Genomic DNA, 23,716 nt, shown 5'->3' with positions numbered 1-23,716 from the left:
ATTGTAAGGTTAATTACAGCTGTTCATTTGCCACTAGCCTCCCTTTCTTTAAAAACAAATTTATTTTGAAATATGATTTTTATTTTTCTCTTCCTTTTAAAAAAAATAAATATACATGCAATAGTATGAAATATCACTGATGATTTTCATAGCTGGGATAAAACCTGCTAGATGACATTAGGAAATCTTACATTGTTGTTCGTTAGTAGCTGTGGCGATACCCTATAATACCACCATAGGTCAGACCATAGATGTGTTTTTAACAAATCACACAGAAAAATAATTTCATCTCTCATTAGTAAATAGCTATTGCTTATGTTAGTACATAATTAATAGTGCTTTTTTGTTTTGCTTCCCTGTTGCATGCCATACTAAGGTTCTGATTCTGTAGCTGCACACAGAATCCCCACTAGAATCAGTAGGTATTTTGTGGCTGCACTGTTAGTACCTGCGTATGCATCTGAAACTCATATGCAGTAATATGGTGCTCTGTTGTCTGGTATATCCTCTTTAAAATGCTGGAGTTCAATATTACTAAGTGTACTAGCCAAAGTGATTTGTTTTCAGTGCTTTTTAATGAACACTGCCATGTTTCTTGCTAGGACTTACTTTCAAATGCACTGAAAGGAAGGGCCATGGGTCCAAATGATATTCCCAGTTACACTAGTGTAAACCCAGTGTAACATCATTTAAGGAAAGTGAGTTACTCCATATTTTCAGTGGTGTAACAGTGCAGAGTTAGGCCCTACATGAGGAAAAGCAGTGCATGCTCAGTGGGATATTGGGGGAGTATTCTTTTTCATTTCACAGCTCACGTTTATTGTACAAATGTTCGTTAAAGGATCTTGCTGTAAATGCTCCATATTAAGAAGTCTCTTGACTAAACAGAAAGCTACAAAGGGCTTGCAGAGTATTGATATTACCTACTAAAATATGTGCTGGAGTGAAAAAGCATACAAAGTTTTGAGTTCCACACAAGGAAGGGGAACAAAAAAGAAGAAAACCATAGAGACGAAGAAGGAAAGCAACATTTTAACATGATACTGAGGGAATGAAGAAATTCAAATGCTTGTTAGTGTCGCTTGCATGTGAAGCCCCTCCTTTATCCACTTACAAATGAACTCCTGGCCTCACTGAAATAAATGAGAGTTTTGCTATTAACTTCAAGAGGGGTGTGATTTCCCCATGCATGTAGACTTAGGTGAGACAACATGCAGGCATATTAAGTGTTTTCAGGGTCAGGCTCTTAGTTTCTTCTGTTTTATTGCACTACGTGATTTGTTTTATAGGACGTAAAGAAGAAACAGCTACAAGTTAGAAAACATTTTAAGCATTTGATTTCCCAGTCCCTTTAGAAGTGATCAGAATACTGAACTGAGTTTTTGCTCTGATTTTGTAAGAAAGTTCTTTTGTCACATGGACCAGATAGATGATTAGTCCACAGCACCTTTTTAAAGACATATATTGGTAAATATCCAAGATATATAGGACTGTATATGCACAATTGTTCTTCACAACAATCATGTTCTTATTACATTAAGATTGTATTAAAAGCAAATCAGTAGGAGATGTGACTGCTCATCACTTCTAAAAATCAAGCCAATTGTCTATTGTAGGCACTTAAAACAAATGGCCAGTTTTGAAAATTTGTGAATGTCTCTTTTAAGTCTCCACTGTCATGGTCCGATCCTCCAGTTTTCAGTATTTTCAAAGGTGCTTGCCTTAAGTCAGACACTTTTATTCATATTTACATATGTAAGTAAAATTAGCTTGATTCTTTAGGGGTGCGGAGTACCAACAGTTCCCATTGACTTCACTGACCATAAAAATCTGGTCACTTCAGAGCCTAGCACTAGGTACCTGTGTCTGAAAATTATGGTCTCTTTGTGAAATGTTGAGGGGGCTCAATGGGACAAAAATTTCTTGCAGGAAGAGATCCCTGCAGGCAGCTGGCACTTTTGATTGATATTTCTCACTTATTTTGTTTTCCGATCTTATAGAAGTGGCAGCCTCTTTTGAATTTAGGCCTTTAGAGTTCTGGTAAGTTATTTATAAATCATTCAGGAGCCCTGAGACAGGAACCTAGTGCATTGACTTTATATCTCAAGAGGCCTGGATTCAGATTCTTGAAAGTTGTCAGAGTGGCCTATTCTAACTAATTTTTCCATGTCACAAAACTACCACACAGTTTAGTACAGTTTAGCATGGTCAGCAGTCTTTCTATTAAAATGAGAGCCAGAACTGGACACTGGGGGAATACAGTTCTGTAGTGAGAAGCTATATGAGTGAGAAGAAACTTGCCCAGTATCTGCCTGAAGCCCTGCACTATATGTGACTGTATCCTCTGTGCTATTTATCTTTCAACTGCATGAGTTCAATATTCACAGGAAGTAATATTTTAGATAATAGGAACACTGTCAGGAATAAAGACCTCTGGTCCCTTTAGTTTTTTTAAAATAATGTAATTTATCAGCTTTTGTTCAGAGGTATCAAGGTTGGTACAGTTTATGCTGAAAGACTTCATATTATTTTACTGTATTATTTTTTGTTCTGTCTTGACTTCAGACTTTTTCCATTATACCAAGTACCTGTAAATTCAGCCATCTTGTATCTACAGTTGGAACTGACATGTCATAGAAATAAGAGGCCTCATCATCAGCCCCTTCTCCTATTAAAGAGACAAAAGGCTTTTAGACAGATTAATTTTATGGGCATAAGTGGCCTACAGTAAGAGAACAGTGTTATAGTGAATTAATTTCACTGATGTTGATAATGGTGTTGACTCGTTCACCTCTGACTTGACTTCTGTTTTTAGACTGAGATACATAGTGCAAAATCCTTAATAATTATAAGGTTGGTCACAATGCTAAAAAGGTCAGTAACAAAAGAAAAAATATTACCTTTACACATAGGTGAACTGTATATTAACATTGAATGAATAAAAGAGAGACTGTGGTTAAGAAGATAATTACTTTTATAAGAAGATTGATTCACCTAGTGCTGTACTAACTCTGGGCAGCACAAAGGAGAGATTTTCAGTAGTCCCATTTGGGAGTACTCATTGTGCACGCGCATGCAATAGCATTCATAATGACGAATCACAAACCTTATCCACTTCAAAAAAATTAACTGAGATAGTTACAGGATGGTTGGTTTAGTAATGGTATTTCGTGCTTCAGTGGGTCATTTCGTTCTCAGTTCCTGTGGCTATGAATCCATGAAAAAATGTGCACTGATAGTGCTCTGGACAAGGAAGTTCTTCTTGGAACCTAAGCAGGAACAAAGACAACATGGAAGAAAATGGAGCTCAGAGCCACTTTAATATCTTTTAAGTCAGAGTCGTGCACCAGCAACTGTTGGACTAGTTCTTCTTCGAGTGATGTCCCTATGGGTGCTCAACTTGTTGGTGCGGCAATGTCCCCTGTGCCTGGGACTAGAAATCTTCATTAGCAGTGTCTGTTGGACCACACGTGCACCTTCCCCCCCTTGTGCTGTCCGCCGGACTTATATATAGTGCTGTACAGTCCGACTGCCCCCAGTTCCTTCTTTACCCCCTTTGGTCTGGAATGGAATCCACAGCAGAGTAGTTAGTATTTTCTTCTTTTTCTTCTCCTTTCCTCTTCTATAAAAATAATATTTTTTTTTAATTTTCTCTTTCCCTTTACAGTTCTTTCATAGCTTGAGTTTCTGTTTGCCCCAACTTCCTGCCCTTCCCAATTGGGAAGCTTTTTCCTCTACTCTTATGCCCAGATCCCCTGGGTTTAAGAGGTTCATTTCTTGCGGAGCCACCTTCCTGGTAAGGGATGGCCACATGCAGTGTATCTGCTCTCTGGGAGAGGGACATGTCCCACAAAAGTGTTCCCACTGTCTCGGCCTCACACCCATGGCCAGAAAGGACTGGGACATTAGATTGAAACTCCTTACGAAGAAGTCGCTTTGACTGGCATCAGGAGCAGGCCCAGACTCTTCCCCAGAGAGACCCTCATGCCAGGAGCAGTGGAGTCATTCCAAGAGCGGGGGGACCCGCCCCTGCCCCCCTCTTCCATCTGAAGCCCCATCCCTGGCCAAACCAAAAGCAGGAGCTGCGGATCCTCCACCTGCCCGGGGATGGGGGGCAAAGAGCAGGCCCCAGCCCATGTCTCTACCCTGTGGGCCCCCTTCCCAGACAGGAGAGTCTGTGGCTTCCCATAGCTGCCTGCGCAGCTCTTACCTCAACCCGACTCCAGTTGGGGGCACCGGGCGGGGCAGCCTGGCCATGGAAAGAGCTGTGTCAGTAGCTGTGGGGAGCCACAGACCCTCCACCTGCCCTGAGCGGGGGGGCTGCAGGGCTGGGCCAGGGGCCAAGACTGCTCTCGCTCCCCCTCCCCCACCCCCAGGTACGTGGAGGAGGGTCCGTGGCATGGTGCCCCACAGCTGTCTGGGTTCCCTGGTCAGGCTCCATCTGCCAGCCTGGCTGGTGAGGGCAGGGCTTTGAGGGGTGGGGAAGAAATAAGGAAGGGGGCATGGCAAAAAATGGATGAGCCAGACCCCTGACCTCCCCCATTCCAGCACCCCATCTCACGCTCTGCCAGGTCATCTGCCAGTCCTTATTTTCCCTGTCTCCCTTGCTCGTTCGGATGACAAGAAATGGGCTTCCTCCTCACACTCTGAGGCACAGCCCACCAGAATGCCATCCCCAGCGATGTCGATTACTACAGCCTCATCTGACGGGATACACAGCTCCAGGGCTCATCCGAGCACCTCCAGTACTGGTTCAAAGAAAGGGTCAAAAGACTCTAACCGAGCAGACCTACATCCCTTGGCACCATTTACAGCTCTGGGGACCAAGCCGGGCCACCTTCAGGAGCTATGGCACGGATGCCATTTCTGGCACCGATGAAACCATCAACGTTGATTAAGACCTTGTGTGGCAAATTGCCGGTACGATTATGGTGGGTCCCGCGCTTCCTCTTCGGGGGGGGGGCGGGGGTTCCTGCCCCTGAACTAGCGTATCTACTGTCTCACTAGTAACCCAGAGAAGGGTAGTGGAGAGGGAGGGACCCGGGCCCGCCCTCTACTCCGGGTCCCAGCCCAGGGGCCCTAGGCATAGTGATAAACCACTTGAATTAGTGCTTCCTTCCCCTGGGCTACTTCGGTCTCCTGCTCTTCAGCTTGTGGGGCTTCCTGCCCTCTCTCTCTCTCTCTGCACAAGCCGGGTGTCTCTTTACCTAGGGTCTTGGTCTTCTAGCCAGCCAGGGCACTTCTCCAAACTCTCCTCTACTTCAACTCCTCCAAATTGCACTCTGCTCCAACTCCAAACCTCTCTGTTTCCTTGGCAGATTGAAGCAGGGGGTTTTTATCAGGGGGCTAGCTTCAGGTGCTATAATTGGCTTCAGGTGCTTTTAATTGATCTATAGAAACCTTTCTTCCCTCTGCAGGGAATAAGGATTCTCCTCATCTTGGGACTTACATATCTCTCCTGTATCACTCTCCTGCTGCCTTCTGGCCATGCTGTATCACACTTGGCACCAGCAAAATTGTCAGCACCAACCTAGTCTCAGAGACCCTGTCTTCGGTGCCATGTCTTCCATCAACACTGATGAGGCTTTTCCTCCCTCCACGTGACTTCAGATACCCGACAGATCTGCTGGTCTCTGACACTACTGAGTCTCCTCTTCTGTGATGTGACCTCTCCCTGCCACTTCCACTTTTTTCTCCAGACTCATTCTGTCTCTCCACCAAGAATGGTACCTCTCTTCCCTACTGACGATGATGATGAGGAAGACGAGGGCTCTATTTTTCCCTCGACTATGGGGCAATTCATACTTGCCCATCCTCACTATATGCAGTCTCCTGCTGGTCCTCAAGCCTGGCAGGGACCACTATGGATGTAGCCATATGTGCCACTCCCACCAAACTGGCTGAATTGGGAACCCTTATATAGGGAGCATTGACGGATACCTACACTTCTCCCTTCTCTGTCAGTTTCTCGCCCTCAGGAGGTCAAACCACTGCTGGCATTAACTGAACAGGAGGAGGAAGAGTCTCCACCAACTTTACATTTTTCATCCTCCTCACCTGATGATGCCCTAACCCTCCACATCTGCCGACAACTTCAGACACTTTCAGGAGTTATTCTGCTGGGTTACAGAATCTTTAGAGCTCCTGTTGGAGGAGGCTAAAGACCAACAGCATAAACTGCTGGATATATTACATACAATCTCTTCTGCCAAGATCGCTTTGCCAATTAATGAGGCTCTTCTTGACCCCACGAAGGTGCTGTGGCAGTCCCCGGCGTCTATCCCTCCAACCAGCAAACATGCCAACAGAAAATATTCTGTTCCGGAGAAAGATGAGGATTCTTATTTTTGCACCCTACTCCAAATTCTCTAGTGGTCAGTGCAGTGCAAAAGAGAGACAGTCAGTTCCAATCCTATTCTAATAAATGAGACAGAGAATGGAAACATCTGGACCTATTTGGATGCAAGGCATATTCATCAGCCACACTCCAATTTAGGATTTCAAACTATGACAAAGTATAACTACGTAAAAAGAACAGGAGTACTTATGACACCTTAGAGACTAACAAATTTATTTGAGCATAAGCTTTCATGGGCTGCATAGAATGGAACATATAGTAAGAAGATATATATACCTATCCTTGCAACAAAGTGGGATGCCAACTCTGTCCACATATTTATTCAAGTGACACCATCATAGGACCTAATCACATTAGCCACGCCATCAGGGGCTCGTTCACCTGCACATCTACCAATGTGATATATGCCATCATGTGCCAGCAATGCCCCTCTGCCATGTACCTTGGCCAAACCGGACAGTCTCTATGCAAAAGAATAAATGGACACAAATCTGACTTCAGGCATCATAACATTCAAAAACCGGTAGGAGAACACTTCAACCTCTCTGGCCACTCAGTAACAGACTTAAAGGTGGCAATTTTGCAACAGAAAAACTTCAAAAACAGACTCCAGTGAGAAACTGCTGAGCTTGAATTAATATGCAAACTAGATACCATTAACTTGGGTTTGAATAGAGACTGGGAGTGGCTGGGTCATTACACATATTGAATCTCTTTCCCCATGTTAAGTATCCTCACACTTTCTTGTCAACTGTCTAAATGGGCCATATTGATTATCACTAGAAAAGGTTTTTTTTCTCCTGCTGATAATAGCTCATCTTAATTAATTAGCCTCTTACTCCACCTTTTCATGTTCTCTGTATGTATATATATATATCTTCTTATTATATGTTCCATTCTATGCATCTGATGAAGTGAGCTGTAGCCCACAAAAGTTTATGCTCCAATAAATGTGTTCGTTTCTAAGGTGCTACAAGTACTCCTGTTCTTTTTGCGGATACAGACTAACACGGCTGCTACTCTGAAACCTATAACTACATAGAATCATAGAATCATAGAATATCAGGGTTGGAAGGGACCCCAGAAGGTCATCTAGTCCAACCCCCTGCTCGAAGCAGGACCAATTCCCAGTTAAATCATCCCAGCCAGGGCTTTGTCAAGCCTGACCTTAAAAACCTCTAAGGAAGGAGATTCTACCACCTCCCTAGGTAACGCATTCCAGTGTTTCACCACCCTCTTAGTGAAAAAGTTTTTCCTAATATCCAATCTAAACCTCCCCCACTGCAACTTGAGACCATTACTCCTCGTTCTGTCATCTGCTACCATTGAGAACAGTCTAGAGCCATCCTCTTTGGAACCCCCTTTCAGGTAGTTGAAAGCAGCTATCAAATCCCCCCTCATTCTTCTCTTCTGCAGGCTAAACAATCCCAGCTCCCTCAGCCTCTCCTCATAAGTCATGTGTTCCAGACCCCTAATCATTTTTGTTGCCCTTCGCTGGACTCTCTCCAATTTATCCACATCCTTCTTGAAGTGTGGGGCCCAAAACTGGACACAGTACTCCAGATGAGGCTTCACCAATGTCGAATAGAGGGGAACGATCACGTCCCTCGATCTGCTCGCTATGCCCCTACTTATACATCCCAAAATGCCATTGGCCTTCTTGGCAACAAGGGCACACTGCTGACTCATATCCAGCTTCTCGTCCACTGTCACCCCTAGGTCCTTTTCCGCAGAACTGCTGCCTAGCCATTCGGTCCCTAGTCTGTAGCGGTGCATTGGGTTCTTCCGTCCTAAGTGCAGGACCCTGCACTTATCCTTATTGAACCTCATCAGATTTCTTTTGGCCCAATCCTCCAATTTGTCTAGGTCCTTCTGTATGCTATCCCTCCCCTCCAGCGTATCTACCACTCCTCCCAGTTTAGTATCATCCGCAAATTTGCTGAGAGTGCAATCCACACCATCCTCCAGATCATTTATGAAGATATTGAACAAAACCGGCCCCAGGACCGACCCTTGGGGCACTCCACTTGATACCGGCTTCCAACTAGACATGGAGCCATTGATCACTACCCGTTGAGCCCGACAATCTAGCCAGCTTTCTACCCACCTTATAGTGCATTCATCCAGCCCATACTTCCTTAACTTGCTGACAAGAATACTGTGGGAGACCGTGTCAAAAGCTTTGCTAAAGTCAAGAAACAATACATCCACTGCTTTCCCTTCATCCACAGAACCAGTAATCTCACCATAAAAGGCGATTAGATTAGTCAGGCATGACCTTCCCTTGGTGAATCCATGCTGGCTGTTCCTGATCACTTTCCTCTCATGCAAGTGCTTCAGGATTGATTCTTTGAGGACCTGCTCCATGATTTTTCCAGGGACTGAGGTGAGGCTGACTGGCCTGTAGTTCCCAGGATCCTCCTCCTTCCCTTTTTTAAAGATTGGCACTACATTAGCCTTTTTCCAGTCATCCGGGACTTCCCCCGTTCGCCACATAAACTACTCCAAATTGGAGGAACTTTTTCATGATCTACTGGAGACCAAGAGGGAGCAATTCCAAGCCTTCATATTGGAAGGGCACCTCCTAGCCTGTACAGCCCTACAAGCCTCACTAGACTCCACAGTCACTGCTGTTTGATTCTTTGGGACTGCTGTGGTCAAGAGGCATGCATTGGGACTGCTGTAGTCAAGAGGCATGCATTGTGGCTCCACTCTTGGGTTTTCCTAAGGACATACAAAGCACAGTAGAGGACTTACTGTTTGAAGGCCGGAAACTTTTCTTGGAGGTCATGGATAATTCTCTGCACTCCCTTAAAGATTCCCAAGCACACTGAATTTGCTCAGGATATACATGCCGGCACCAAAGAGATGCTTGGGGAAGTACCAACTCCCCTTACGATTCAGTACACTCCTCAATGGCACTATGACATCCAGCACCAACGACTAAGGCCTCCTAATAAATGTAGACAGTCCACTCCTCAGGGGTCTACCTCTCACATATCCCCACCAAAGCAACTGTTTTGATGGTGCGGTTGAGGCCCCGAGAAGCACGCTCCTTTTCCAGGCATGCCCACTATCTTCAACATTCCATCTGTTTGACAACTGACTGGCTCCATTCCTATTATCGTGGGAGTCTCATCACCTTGGACAAGTAGGTCCTAGAGATAATCAGGGAAGGCTACTCCATCCCCTTCTTATCTATCCTTCCACTCGCTCCTCCCCATCCCTTTTCAGGGACCCCTCTCATGAGTCCGTTCTATGGGGAGGAAATAAAATCTTCTGCAATTGGGAGCCATAGAACAAGTCCCTGCCCTCCACAGGGGACAGGGCTTCTACTCCCACTATTTTCTGATTCAGAAAAACTCCTGTGGATAGTGTCCCATCACGGACCTTCACAACCTAAACAAATTTGTCAAACTGCAACGCTTCAAGGTGGTTATCCTCTCCACTATTATCCCAGCAATGGAACAGAGGGACTGGTTCTCAGCCCTCGACCTCCAAGATGCATACTTTCATATTTTCACACACCCTGCAGACAGATGATTCCTCCGATTTCTTGGGGGCACAGACTATTGCCAGTACAAAGTACTGCCCTTTGGACTATCTGCAGTGCCTCTGGTGTTCTCCAAGGTCTTCATGGTAGTCATTGCCTATCTGAGAAAACAAGGAATCCTCATTTTTCCATACTTGGATGAGTGTCTTCTCAAGGCCCCATCCAAATATGATGTTTCCTGTTCCTGTTGCGGTCTGAATTAGAACTCAATATAAAAATAGAAACATATTTTGAAAAATGTATCAGAAAATGACATAAAAGCCAAAGAGATCAGTTGTTGCCAATACATATTTGTACCAGAGTTGAAAGGGCAAATTCTCTCTTAATATAATATTGAGTGAACTGGCAACATAAATAGCAATGTCTTCACAATGCAGTCTGAATACAAATACCACTAAAGTATGTTATGAAGTAGTTGTGCACCTTTTGGGATTTTTAGTAGAGATTTAAATACTTCCACACAGACAGAAATGGCCTGGATTAATTCTAAATGAGGGCTAGATGCACAAACAAATGAAGCCCACTTTTTTTTTAAAAAAATTCCCTAACTTGGGACAGTCTGCTTTCTCCTGAGATGGCCTCTAATCCTCCTAATGAAGCAGCCCACAGAGCAGTTAGCTATTAACAATCATACGATGATACACTTGTTATTCTCCCTATGACTCACTGCTCCAATCTGATCCACAAGCCCTTGACCATAAGACTTGGATCCCAAGGATCTTGCCTTTATTTGTCCCAGGAACATATAGGGAGGAATTGGGAGATGTGAACGTATCATTATAAAGGACTTTGACTGAAAGTCAATAAGGTGAGTAACTGATCCACTTATTAGATAATCATAACCATTTTACATGGAGAGTCTGTGGGGTGGCAAGAATAGAGTTAAGGTAATTTAACTGCAGATTTCCATAATTTCCAGTGTTTGCAGTTTTAAAAGTGTAATCTTAAAATAGAATGTCCCATCTATTCTGTTCTGTATAGGTCTTTTGGACTTGTGTAGATGTCTGGAAAATAAAACCATTCAAGAACGTGGGAGAGGCAGGGAACAGAATCCACTCTGACCATGCTATGTGAGCCCTTATTACTGTATTTAGTAGCTAGATACTGTGGTTTTGAAATAGCCTTTTTGAGATACTCAAGCGAGGCAGATTGTTGTTTTAAAACATTATGTTCTATTAGGATTGTTTTCTCTTACATTATTGCTGGCTATTTACAACCTGGACTCCATCTCAAAGGTGGTTGTTGGTGTGTGTTTTTTTTTTTCTGGGAATAGATATGGACTGACTGACATCATTAAACTAATACAGTAGAATGCAGTATCTTTAGTGTATTACAACATAGTTTCCCTAGCTCCACTCCTTGTAGGCATTCATTTGCTTTTCCAGTTCACTTGTTAATCATTGTATTGACACAAAAAGTCCTCCCAAAAGCACTCTTTGGTAGATTGCATTAAATATGAATAGCGGATATTCATTACGATGTGTTGCCCCCAAGAGAGCGCTAAACTATCCGCACTACTCAGGAACAGGCAAATACAGTCAAATTCTTCAGCTATTCAAATAGTTCAGTGTCTCTCTGAATCTCTAATAAAACAAGAATATATCTTTATTCCCTTAATTACTTAGAAGGTCAAGGACTCCCAGTTCCCACTGTATCTTACAGTGTACAAGAGGGGAATGTTTCCAGTGGTGGTTGAATCACAGTTAATATATGATCGATTTTTTCACTCAGCATAGTTATAGTTTTCAACAGCTGTGCATAAGTCTAATAATATTGCTATATCTGTAATGAATTAGGGAAAAAATCTGATATGAATTAAAACTTTAAAGGACTTCATCTGTTTTATGTTTTTCAGTAGTTACAGCTTTGAGTATCTGCTTTTCACCTTTATTGCCTCCTCTTCGTTTAAATCCCATGTCACACTGAAGGCTTGCCATATACTCTTTACCATTTGCACATCTCTGCAATTGCCAGCTGTCTTCAGACATCGCCTTTTATCATCACCTGTGCCCTTTTTATTTTTACACATAGTTTTTCTATTCAGAAGGTGGGATAGGCAGAATTTGAATATTAATTTCTTTACGTACAGGCAATGTGATATCATGCTAGCAATTCTGATAAGAGTTCCCCAATACAATATCCTGCTAATGACATCAGCCCTAACCTTAAAAGACTCACTGCTTTTGGAACAAGCTGCCTTCAATTCTTGATGGATTCATTTAGTCTGAGACTTCTAAAACAATCAGACTGTTGGATTCACAAAAGAATCAGACTGTTGGATTCTAATATGTTCTGTGATGGTTTCATGATAGGAACTGTCTTAACTTATGAACAATTTTAAAGTACAGTTGAGAAATTTTGGAACTCTGTTATGGTATTCACAAAAAGGAAAGGAGTACTTGTGGCACTTTAGAGACTAACAAATTTATTTGAGCATAAGCTTTTGTGAGTTACAGCTCACTTCATCGGATGCATTCAGTGGAAAATACAGTGGGGAGATTTATATACATAGAGAACATGAAACAATGGGTGTTACTGTATGCACTGTAACGAGAGTGATCACTTAAGGTGAGCTATTACCAGCAGGAGAGTGGGGGGGACAATTGACTTTTTGTAGTGATAATCAAGGTGGGCCATTTCCAGCAGTTGACAAGAATGTCTGAGGAACAGTGGGGGGTGGAGGGGGGGATAAACATGGGGAAATAGTTTTACTTTGTGTAATGACCTATCCACTCCCAGTCTCTATTACTTGATTATCACTACAAAAAGTTTTTCCCCCCCGCTCTCCTGCTGGTAATAGCTCACCTTAAGTGATCACTCTGGTTACAGTGTGTACAGTAACACCCATTGTTTCATGTTCTCTATGTATATAAATCTCCCCACTGTATTTTCCACTGAATGCATCCGATGAAGTGAACTGTAGCTCACAAAAGCTTATGCTCAAATAAATTTGTTAGTTTCTAAGGTGCCACAAGTACTCCTTTTCTTTTTGCGAATACATACTAACACGGCTGCTACTCTGAAACCTGTTATGGTATTGTCATCTCCTAATGTGCTCTATGAAGCATAACACTTTTACATGTGTTCCCCCTAAAAGTTATTCAAATTAAACTACTCAGTAATAGCTCTTCCCTCAGACTAAATGCCCATGACTCCTTTTGTAACTATCAGAGTGATTCCTGGGAGTCCCATAGGTGTAAGCCACTTAAAAACTAGCAACAAGCTTTCCTAGACTTAGAGAATCAATTCTGCAGGTAGAGGGACAGAGTAGATCTGCTTTCAGATAAGAACCAATTTTAAGAAATTCTCTAAGCCTGTTAGCATACAGATGGATGACTCATACTGATTCTAGTACTTACCCCCATAAATTCTCTTCCCATGGACTTGCTAATGTCTACAAGTGGTAGGTATCATTAGTTCTATCACAGAATTGTTCCCCCACTCATGGACCTTGAAACAAGGAAATTCTGGAACAAAACGTTGTTAAAAAGAATCTATAATTGAAACTAACAACCTACGCCTTTTCCTACCCTCCTCTCGAAATAAAATATAAAAATCAACACCAAATGTTAGGAAGTCAGAAATATATAGTGAAGGGATCTCTCTACTCCTCCCTTTGCTGCAAAGATCTCCATCACTCACTGTTACGCCAGCTGACTTAACCCACTTATCCAACTTTAACCTTGGCCTCTTACTTGGTTCTTTGAAAGAAATATTCTGTTGATGTAAACTGCTGATTTTATATATTGCCAATGAAATATGTTGTAAATCTTTCAAAAGGAATATAATCCTCAGGCCATGCGGCCGTAAGTTTGTCAGAATTCTCTAAATTGTCTCACAGTATGATGTGTTGTTAGAGTGGAAGAATATCTTTCTGGCTCAAATTGGAATGATGGAGTTATGTATTGTTATGAAGCACGTTGGTCATGCGGTACTGCACACTTTTGAAAGTAGACATAAAGCTTTCAAATTTGTATTCTTCAAGTGCTGGTCCCTATGTGTATTGCACACATAGGTACAAATGCGCACCATGAGCCCAAATCTGGAAATGCTTCAGATCAGTGTCTGTTGGCCTGCACATGTGCAGTAGCCCTCCTCATGCTCCCGACCAAGGATATAAGAGGCAGTGAGGATTGACAGCTCTCCAGTTCCTTCTTACCACAACATGACCTGAGTCGGAATTGTGTCCTCTTTCATTCTGTTGTTTAACCAGTGAAGAAAGAAAATGTTTGTAAATAATTATATATCTTAGCTTAATAGTTAGTAGTTAAAGTTTATAGTTAGTATAGGTATTTCTTTTCACCAGTTGGGGAGCCTTTTCCCGGCTCCGGGACTATTCCTGGGTCCTGGGATTCAAGAATTGCGTCTCTTGCCTTTGCTCCTTCGCCATCAGTGACGAACGTCAGTGGTGCCTGTACTAGGTCTGAGTGAGGCACATATCTCTGCAAAGTGCAGTATCTGTGGCTCCTTCTCACCCAGAACTCAAGAAGCCCGGGAGCTTTGCCTACAAAACCACCTGATGGAGAAGATTATGAGGTCCCTGTCCGATCTGGGCCAGAGAAACCACCTCTCTTTATTGGCCGCAATTGACCAGCAGTACCCCTCCAAGCACGTGCTTTGAAGCTTTCAGGATCTAAGCCCAAGGTCTTTTCTTCTAGGGCTCCCCATGAGAGTAGTGGGCACTCTCATGGTATCAAGGACAGATCCCCTTCAAAGACTGCCCATAAGAAACACGCTTCCTCCCTGAGCCTGTCCAGGTTCGGTGAGATATCACCCCTGGAACTGGCTCTACTGAAGACCCCCAGATGGGAGGGCAAAAGCGTGTAAAAAGAAAATCCACTGGTTTCATCAGTCACCTTGGTACCAAAGTGTAAGGATAGATGTTCACTGGTTCTGTCTGAGTGCCGCCTCATTTGTCTAAAGACCATCCAGCTGCCACAGATGTACCGAGTTCTTCAGAATCATAGAATCATAGAATATCAGGGTTGGAAGGGACCCCAGAAGGTCATCTAGTCCAACCCCCTGCTCGAAGCAGGACCAATTCCCAGTTAAATCATCCCAGCCAGGGCTTTGTCAAGCCTGACCTTAAAAACCTCTAAGGAAGGAGATTCTACCACCTCCCTAGGTAACGCATTCCAAGTGTTTCACCACCCTCTTAGTGAAAAAGTTTTTCCTAATATCCAATCTAAACCTCCCCCACTGCAACTTGAGACCATTACTCCTCGTTCTGTCATCTGCTACCATTGAGAACAGTCTAGAGCCATCCTCTTTGGAACCCCCTTTCAGGTAGTTGAAAGCAGCTATCAAATCCCCCCTCATTCTTCTCTTCTGCAGGCTAAACAATCCCAGCTCCCTCAGCCTCTCCTCATAAGTCATGTGTTCCAGACCCCTAATCATTTTTGTTGTCCTTCGCTGGACTCTCTCCAATTTATCCACATCCTTCTTGTAGTGTGGGGCCCAAAACTGGACACAGTACTCCAGATGAGGCCTCACCAATGTCGAATAGAGGGGAATGATCACGTCCCTCGATCTGCTCGCTATGCCCCTACTTATACATCCCAAAATGCCATTGGCCTTCTTGGCAACAAGGGCACACTGCTGACTCATATCCAGCTTCTCGTCCACTGTCACCCCTAGGTCCTTTTCTGCAGACTTGACTGCTTGAACCTCTTGGTCACCAGAGTGCATGGAGACATACGTAACACCAGAGGATATATTCTTTCCTTATCCACAGTCTCCACTTCTTTCCAGTCCTGCCCTCCTGAGGGATGTCCTTACTTCGGCGGAAGAGTCTATATCAGTATCCCAGGAGCAGTCCCATCTCCAGCCATCTGGCAGGCATGCCCTGGTACCGATAGCACTGCTGCTACTGATGGAACAGTTCGTAGATGCGGACAAGTCAGAGAAGATAGCCACGCAGTATCTACATGGAGACACTCAAGCCCCATCAGACAGTCGAGGAGTTACGCTCACCATTCCTGTGGGTATGACCTCCCCCCACGGACCACTGGTAGAAATTCCCTTTGGGTCCCACACAATTAATTAACCCCTCTTTCTGGCCTTATTGATATCTATATGGCAGGTGTCTGTGCTGTTCTCAGGAGTCAGACCACTCCCCCCTCTCTCTCTCCAGCCAGTTCCATCAGTGTATGAGAGAGAAGAGCCGGAACCGGATCTGCAGGAATACAACTGCCTTCACAGCATTCTGGTCAAATGTCCCACTGTAGGACATCTGCAGGGCAAGCCACATATTCGCAACACATTACGCTCTAGTTCATGGCTCGGCTGCAAATGCAGCGGTCAGATGGGCAAACAGTGTCAGACTGGGGGCGGGTACAAGGAAGCCGGTAGCACAGATGCTTGCAATACTGCCAGTCACCCACATGTGGAATACACATAGGGCTCAGCACTCAAAAATGAAGATTACTTAGTGTAATTGGGGATTCTTCAAGATGCGTGGTCCCTATCTGTATATCACGACCCACCCTCTATCCCCTCTGCTTTGAATCCTGTTGGATTTGTGGAAAACAGAGGAACTGCAGAGGCGTCAACCTGCACTGCCTGTTATACCTTGGGTTGGGAGCATGAAGAGAGCTACTGTGCATATGTGAGCCTATGGATGCTGCGGTGAAGAATTTCTGGACTTGGGTGCATGGCATACATATGTGCTGATATGTGAAGTACAGATTGGGACCATACATCTCGAAGATCCTCCAGTTGCAGTAAGTAACCTCCACATTTGAGCTGTATGTATAGCAACTAACATGAGCAGAGTTTTTTTTTAGAGTGAATAATATTATATGGACTGATCTTACACAGGATGCACTCAAGCACATTCCTGTAATTATATGGAGCTCCATTGTAGAATTCTGTATATAAAGTAACTTTGGGACACAGAAGTGTGAGTTTTTGGGAGGAGTTGTTAGTGGAATGACCTTAATAAATTTCATTCTTTACTATTTTTATGTTTTTGGGTGTGTGTGATGTTCTGAACCGCATGTGACATTTAATCAGAAAGCTTTATTTTAGATTAATATATCCCACTTTTTTATTAAGAGAGCTTTAACTTTTTCCTCAGATGGGGATTACTGTCCCCTTTTGGGAATACTGGAAATAATTCTTGCGTTACACATGCTTAATTATTTTCAGCTATGTTAAAGGCAGCAGATTTCCAATTTAAAATGATAAATACCCATCCAAACTGTTGAGTCCTGAAAGTGTATAGAATCTATTTTCCTTTTCTTTATCCTTGAGTACTGTTTCCCTTTCTTACTGCCTAGAATAAGCTTACATCAGTAATATTCATAAATGATTTACAAAAGTAATTCCTGTGTAATAGCTTGGGACTTAAAGATTTTATGGTGCTGCCTGATGTGCTATCAAACAAAATTATCTGATTCAAAAAGCTTGATAAATCTAGTCAGAATAAATTCCCTGAAGCAAACACACACTCCCACCCTCCCTCAAGAAAAGTAACATAAAATTGTTAGGTTCTCTTTTGCCACATGTATGAAATTAGACTTAATGTTCTGTGTGAATAATATTGATGCTTTATGTTTGAAAAAAGAAACAAACATTGAGGTCTTACCTTTATTAAGTACCCCTTTCCCTCTGTGACACCACACATGATAAGAGTACATTTCAGAGATTTAAACTTCACTCATGGAGCAACCGCTGTGTCGTCTAAATATTACACTCTTAATATATTGCATGACTCCTGAACATTATAGACCAGGTTTTCAAAAAAGGCTCAGCATGTTGGCTGCTGTTCAAGAAGAGGTTGGCTTATAGATGGAATTTAAAAGGAAGTCAGTGGGAGGTGCATGCAAACAATACATGTAGAAACAAAGGTACAATTTGTTCTTTTGGTATTCTGCAATAATGAAATGTAATCAAGTAAGTCTAGCCTTTGCCCTAAATTTCCTGAGTTTCGTCTGTTTAAGTTGGAGTTGAGACTTAATTTTAGCAAAGTTTTATATATGTACATTCCTTTCCTAAAATGTCTGGAATGCAAGAAGACAAGACAATAGAAAATCCATCTTCAAAGGAAGGGAAATTAACTTGAAATATTCATGATATGGTCTTCCCATGTAAATATGTGTTTAAGGCAGTATTCTGACCTCAAACATACATGCATGACTCTCACAGGAGTTCTGGAGCCTATTTTGAGGGCAGAATTTGGCCCTTAGACAGTTTTATGTTTGTGCATTATTTACTGAAATGTCTTTCACTGCTTCTTAGAAAGTCTTAGGGTATGTCTACACTACGAAATTAGGGCGATAGTATAGAAGTCTATTTTTAGAAATCGATTTTATACAGTCGATTGTGTATGTCCACATTAAGCGCATTAAGTTGGTGGAGTGCGTCCTCACTACTGTGGCTAGCATCGACTTATGGAGTGGTGCACTGTGGGTAGCTATCCCACAGTTCCTGCAGTCTCCACCGCCCATTATAATTCTGGGTTAAGCTCCCAATGCCTGATGAGGCAAAAACATTGTCGCGGGTGGTTAGTCGCCCCTCCCTCCGTGAAACCAATGGCAGACAATCGTTTCACAACTTTTTTCCGCGCAAACGCCATACCAAGGCAAGCGTGCGGCCTGCTCAGCTCAGCTCACTGACACCGCCGCTGTTGTGTCCTGTGTGCTGCTGGCAGCAGACGGTGCAGTAGGTCTGCTAACCATCATCATCCACCGTTTCCGCTGCAATTCTGCTCTCCTGCAGCTCGGGGGATCCGTTATGGTCCTCCTGGATGCTGCTAACCGTCGTCATACATCGCTTCTGCTGCAACTCTGCTCTGCTGCTATTGTCTCAATAGCAAATTTCTCCATGTTGTCTGTCATGGGCTCCTGGGTACGTGTGTTCTTCCTCGGGAAATGTGTGCGATGCTAACCGTCGTCCTCCACCGCTTCTGCTGCAACTCTGCTCTGATGAATCCACCTCGCAGGTCCTCTCGTTGTTCTCTATGAATATCTATTCTCATGGCATCTGTCTTTAGCCACCGCTTCTGCTGCAACTCTTTTCTCCTGCAGACGCCATATCATGGCAAGCATGGAGCTCGCTCAGATCGCTGCGGCAGTTACGAGCATTGTAAACACCTCACACATCATCCTGCAGTATGTGCAGAACCAGAACCTGCAAAAGCAGGTGAGGAGGTGACGGCAGCACCAAGGAGGACATGGACGCAGACTTCTCTCAAAGCACGGGCCCCGGCAGTTTGGACATCCTGGTGGCAATGGGGCAGACTCATGCCGTGGAACGCCGATTCTGGGCCTGGGAAACAAGCACAGTCTGGTGGGACCGCATAGTGTTGCAGGTCTGGGACAATTCCCGGTGACTGCGAAATGTTTGCATGCGTAAGGGCACTTTCATGGAACTTTGTGACTTGCTTTCCCCTGCCCTGAAACGCAAGAATACCAAGATGAAAGCAGCCCTCACAGTTCACAAGTGAGTGGCGATAGCCCTCTGGAAGCTTGCAATGCCAGCCAACTACCGGTCAGTTGGTAATCAGTTTGGAGTGGGCAAATCTACTGTGGGGGCTGCTGTGATCCAAGTAGCCAACACAGTCACTGAGCTACTGCTATCAAGGGTAGTGACTCTGGGAAATGTGCAGGTCACAGTGGATGGGTTTGCTGCAGTGGAATTCCCTAACTGTGGTGGGGCAATAGGCGTAATGCATATCCCTGTCTTGGGACTGGACCACTTTGGCAGCCAGTACATAAACCGCAAGGGGTACTTTTCAATGGTGCTGCAAGCACTGGTGGATCACAAGGGACGTTTCACCAACATCAATGTGGGATGGCCGGGAAAGGTACATGGCGCTCGCATCTTCAGGAACTCTGGTCTGTGGGAACGGCTGCAGCAAGGGACTTACTTTCCAGACCAGAAAATAACCATTGGGGATGTTGAAATGCCGATAGTTATCCTTGGAGACTCAGCCTTCCCCTTAATGCCATGGCTCATGAAGCCATACACAGGCACCCTGGACAGTAGTCAGGAGCTGTTCAACTTTTGGCTGAGCAAGTGCAGAATGGTGGTAGAATGTGCCTTCGGATGTTTAAAAGCACGCTGGCACAGTTTACTGACCAATATTCCCATTGTGGAGCACACAGCAAGCAGTAATAACAATATCTGTGAGAGTAAGGGGGAGACGTTTATGGTGGGGTGGGAGGTTGAGGCAAATCGCCTCGCCGCCGATTACGCACAGCCAGACACCAAGGCGGTTAGAAGAGCACAGCAGGGCACGCTGCGCATCAGAGAAGCTTTGAGAACCAGTTTCATGACTGGCCAGACTATGGTGTGAGAGTTCTGTTTGTTTCTCCTTGATGAAAACCTGCACCCTTGGTTCACTCTACTTCCCTATAAGCCAACCGCCCTCCCCGCTTCGATCACTGTTTGCAGAGGCAATAAAGTCATTGTTGTTTCAAAATCATGCATTCTTTATTAATTCATCACACAAATGGGGGGATAACTGCCAAGGTATCCTGGGAGGGGTGGGGGAGGAGGGAAGCATTGGGTGGGTTGGTGGATGAGGGGAGGAGGGAAGGACAAGGCCACACTGCACTTCAAAACTTCTTGAATGCCAGCTTTCTGTTTCTTGGGCAGTCCTCTGTTGTGGAGTGGCTGGGTTGCTAGAGGCCCCCGCACCATGTTCTTGGGCATCTGGGTGAGGAGGCTGTGGAACTTGGGGAGGAGGATGGATGGTTGGACAGGGGCTGCAGCAGCAGTCTGTGCTCCTGCTGCCTTTCCTGCAGCTCCACCAGACGCCAGAGCATATCAGTTTGATCCCCCAGTAACCTCAGCATTGCATCCTGCCTCCTCTCATCACGCTACCACCACCTCTCCTCTTGCTTGTCCCTCCTGTCCTCGTGTTCATTTTTTGCTTTCCTGGACTCTGCCATTGTTTGCCTCCATGCATTCTGCTGAGCTCTTTCAGTGCGGGAGGACTGCATGAGCTGAGAGAACATTTCACTGCAAGTGCGTTTTTTCCGCCTTCGTATCTGCACTAGCCTCTGTGATGAAGATGATGGGGGAGCGTTGAAACATTTGCAGCTGCGGGAGGAAAAAAAGGGAGAGTAGTATTTAAAAGGACACATTTTAGAGAACAATGGGTAGACTCTTTCACGGTGAACCAAGCTGTTAACATTACATAGCACGTGTGCTTTCAGTACAAGGTTACATTTTGCCTTTTATATTGAGGGCCTGCCTGTTTGGTGTGAGAGATCACCCACGCATGGCCGGGCAACAGAATTTGGCTTGAAGGCAGCCCTGGTAAGCCACAGTCTTTCGGCTTCTTCAACCTTCATAACATGTGGGAATGGTTTCAAACAGCAGCACCCTCCTTTCCCATACCAAGCACCCATTGGGTTGGCTATTTAAAAGGAGGGGCTGTACCGGCCGTGAATGCATCCAAAGTCTTCAGGGCAAATTAATCATTAAACACGCTTGCTTTTAATCCATGCATTATGTACAAAGGTACCTTTTAAACCATGCATTATGTACAACCATGTACAAAGGTACACTCACCAGAGGTGCCTTCTCCGGCTTCATGGTTCGGTAACCCGCCTTGGGAGGGTTGGCTTCAGGGTGATAAACCGTTCCTGGCTGTCGAGGAGAAAGGTTTTTCTGCTTGCCTGCTGTGTGCTCTCCTCCTCCTCATCTTCCTCGTCCCCAAAATCCTCATGCCTGTTGCGTGAGACTCCCCCCTTGCAGGTGTCCGTAGGGGCGCTCCCTAGAATTGCATGCAGCTCATCATAGAAGCGGTATGTCTGGGGCTCTGACCCGGAGCGGCCGTTTGCCTCTTTGTTTTTTTAGTAGGCTTGCCTGAGCTCCTTAATCTTCATGCGGCACTGCTGCGGGTCCCTGTTGTAGCCTCTGTCCATCATGCCCTTGGAGATTTTGACAAATATATTGGCATTTTGTCTTTTGGAACGGAGTTCTGATAGCACAGATTCATCTCCCCATGCAGCGATCAGATCCAGTACCTCCTGTTCGGTCCATGCTGGAGCTCTTTTGCGATTCTGGGACTGCCTGATCACCTGTGCTGATGAGCTTGCTTTGCTGGCCAAACAGGAAATAAAATTCAAACGTTCCTGGGGCTTTTCCTGTGTACCTGGCTCGTGCATCTGAGTTGAAAGTGCTGTCCAGAGCGGTCACAATGGAGCACTCTGGGATAGCTCCCAGAGGCCAATACTGTCAAATTGCATCCACAGTACCTGAAATTCGACCTGGTAATGTCGATTTCAGCGCTAATTCTCTCGTCAGGGAGGAGTACAGAAATCGATTTTAAGAGCCCTTTAAGTCAACAAAACAGGTTTGGTCGTGTGGATGGATGCAGGGTTAAATCGATCTAACGCTGCTAAATTCAACCTAAACTTATAGTGTAGACCAGGGCTTAGAAGGCCCTGACCCTGCAACTGGATCTGTGTGGGCACTTAAGTGTGTATACCGGGAAGAATTAGTAGGGGAAGCAAAAGTGGATGGGAACCTGGGAGACAGTGACCATGAGATGGTCGAGTTCAGGATCCTGACAGAAGGAAGAAAGGAAAGTAGCAGAATACGGACCCTGGACTTCAGAAAAGCAGACTTTGACTCTCTCAGGGAACTGATGGGCAAGATCCCCTGGGAGAATAACATGAGGGGGAAAGGAGTCCAGGAGAGCTGGCTGTATTTTAAAGAATCCTTATTGAGGTTACAGGGACAAACCATCCCGATGTGTAGAAAGTATAGTAAATATGGCAGGCGACCAGCTTGGCTTAACAGTGAAATCTTGCTGATCTTAAATACAAAAAAGAAGCTTACAAAGAAGTGGAAGATTGGACAAATGACCAGGGATGAGTATTAAAATATTGCTCGGGCATGCAGGAGTGAAATCAGGAAGGCCAAATCACACCTGGAGTTGCAGCTAGCAGGAGATGTTAAGAGTAACAAGAAGGGTTTCTTCAGGTATGTTAGCAACAAGAAGAAAGTCAAGGGAAGTGTAGGCCCCTTACTGAATGAGGGAGGCAACCTAGTGACAGAGGATGTGGAAAAAGCTAAAATACTCAGTGCTTTTTTTGCCTCTGTCTTCACAAACAAGGTCAGCTCCCAGACTACTGCACTGGGCAGCACAGCCTGGAGAGGAGGTGACCAGCCCTCTGTGGAGAAAGAAGTGGTTCGGGACTATTTAGAAAAGCTGGACATGCACAAGTCCATGGGGCCGGATGCGTTGCATCCGAGAGTGCTAAAGGAGTTGGTGGATATGATTGCAGAGCCATTGGCCATTATCTTTGAAAACTCATGGCGATCGGGGGAAGTTCTGGACGACTGGAAAAAGGCTAATGTAGTGTCCATCTTTAAAAAAGGGAAGAAGGAGGATCCTGGGAATTACAGGCCAGTCAGCCTCACCTCAGTCCCTGGAAAAATCATGGAGCAGGTCCTCAAGGCATCAATTCTGAAGCACTTAGAGGAGAGGAAAGTGATCAGGAACAGTGAGCATGGATTCACTAAGGGCAAGTCATGCCTGACTAATCTAATTGCCTTCTATGACGAGATAACTGGCTCTGTGGATGAAGAGAAAGCAGTGGACGTGTTGTTCCTTGACTTTAGCAAAGCTTTTGACACAGTCTCCCACAGTATTCTTGCCAGCAAGTTAAAGTAGTATGGGCTGGATGAATGGACTATAAGGTGGATAGAAAGCTGGCTAGATTGTCGGGCTCAACGGGTAGCGATCAATGGCTCCATGTCTAGTTGGCAGCCGGTATCAAGTGGAGTGCCCCAAGGGTCGGTCCTGGGGCCGGTTTTGTTCAATATCTTCATAAATGATCTGG

The 23,716-nt window shown here is 44.6% G+C and overlaps 1 protein-coding gene across 3 annotated transcripts in view; it reads left to right on the top strand.

Annotated features, from left to right (window-relative positions):
- Window positions 1-23,716, top strand: part of RARB (retinoic acid receptor beta) — a 526,846-nt gene that overhangs the window by 209,809 nt on the left and 293,321 nt on the right. The window lies entirely within an intron of this gene.

The sequence above is a fragment of the Caretta caretta genome, chromosome 2 (assembly GCF_965140235.1).
Source record: "Caretta caretta isolate rCarCar2 chromosome 2, rCarCar1.hap1, whole genome shotgun sequence".
Classification (NCBI taxonomy): Eukaryota; Metazoa; Chordata; order Testudines; family Cheloniidae; genus Caretta; species Caretta caretta.
The sequence above is the reverse complement of the archived record's forward strand: the minus strand, read 5'-3'. Positions and strand labels throughout refer to the sequence as shown.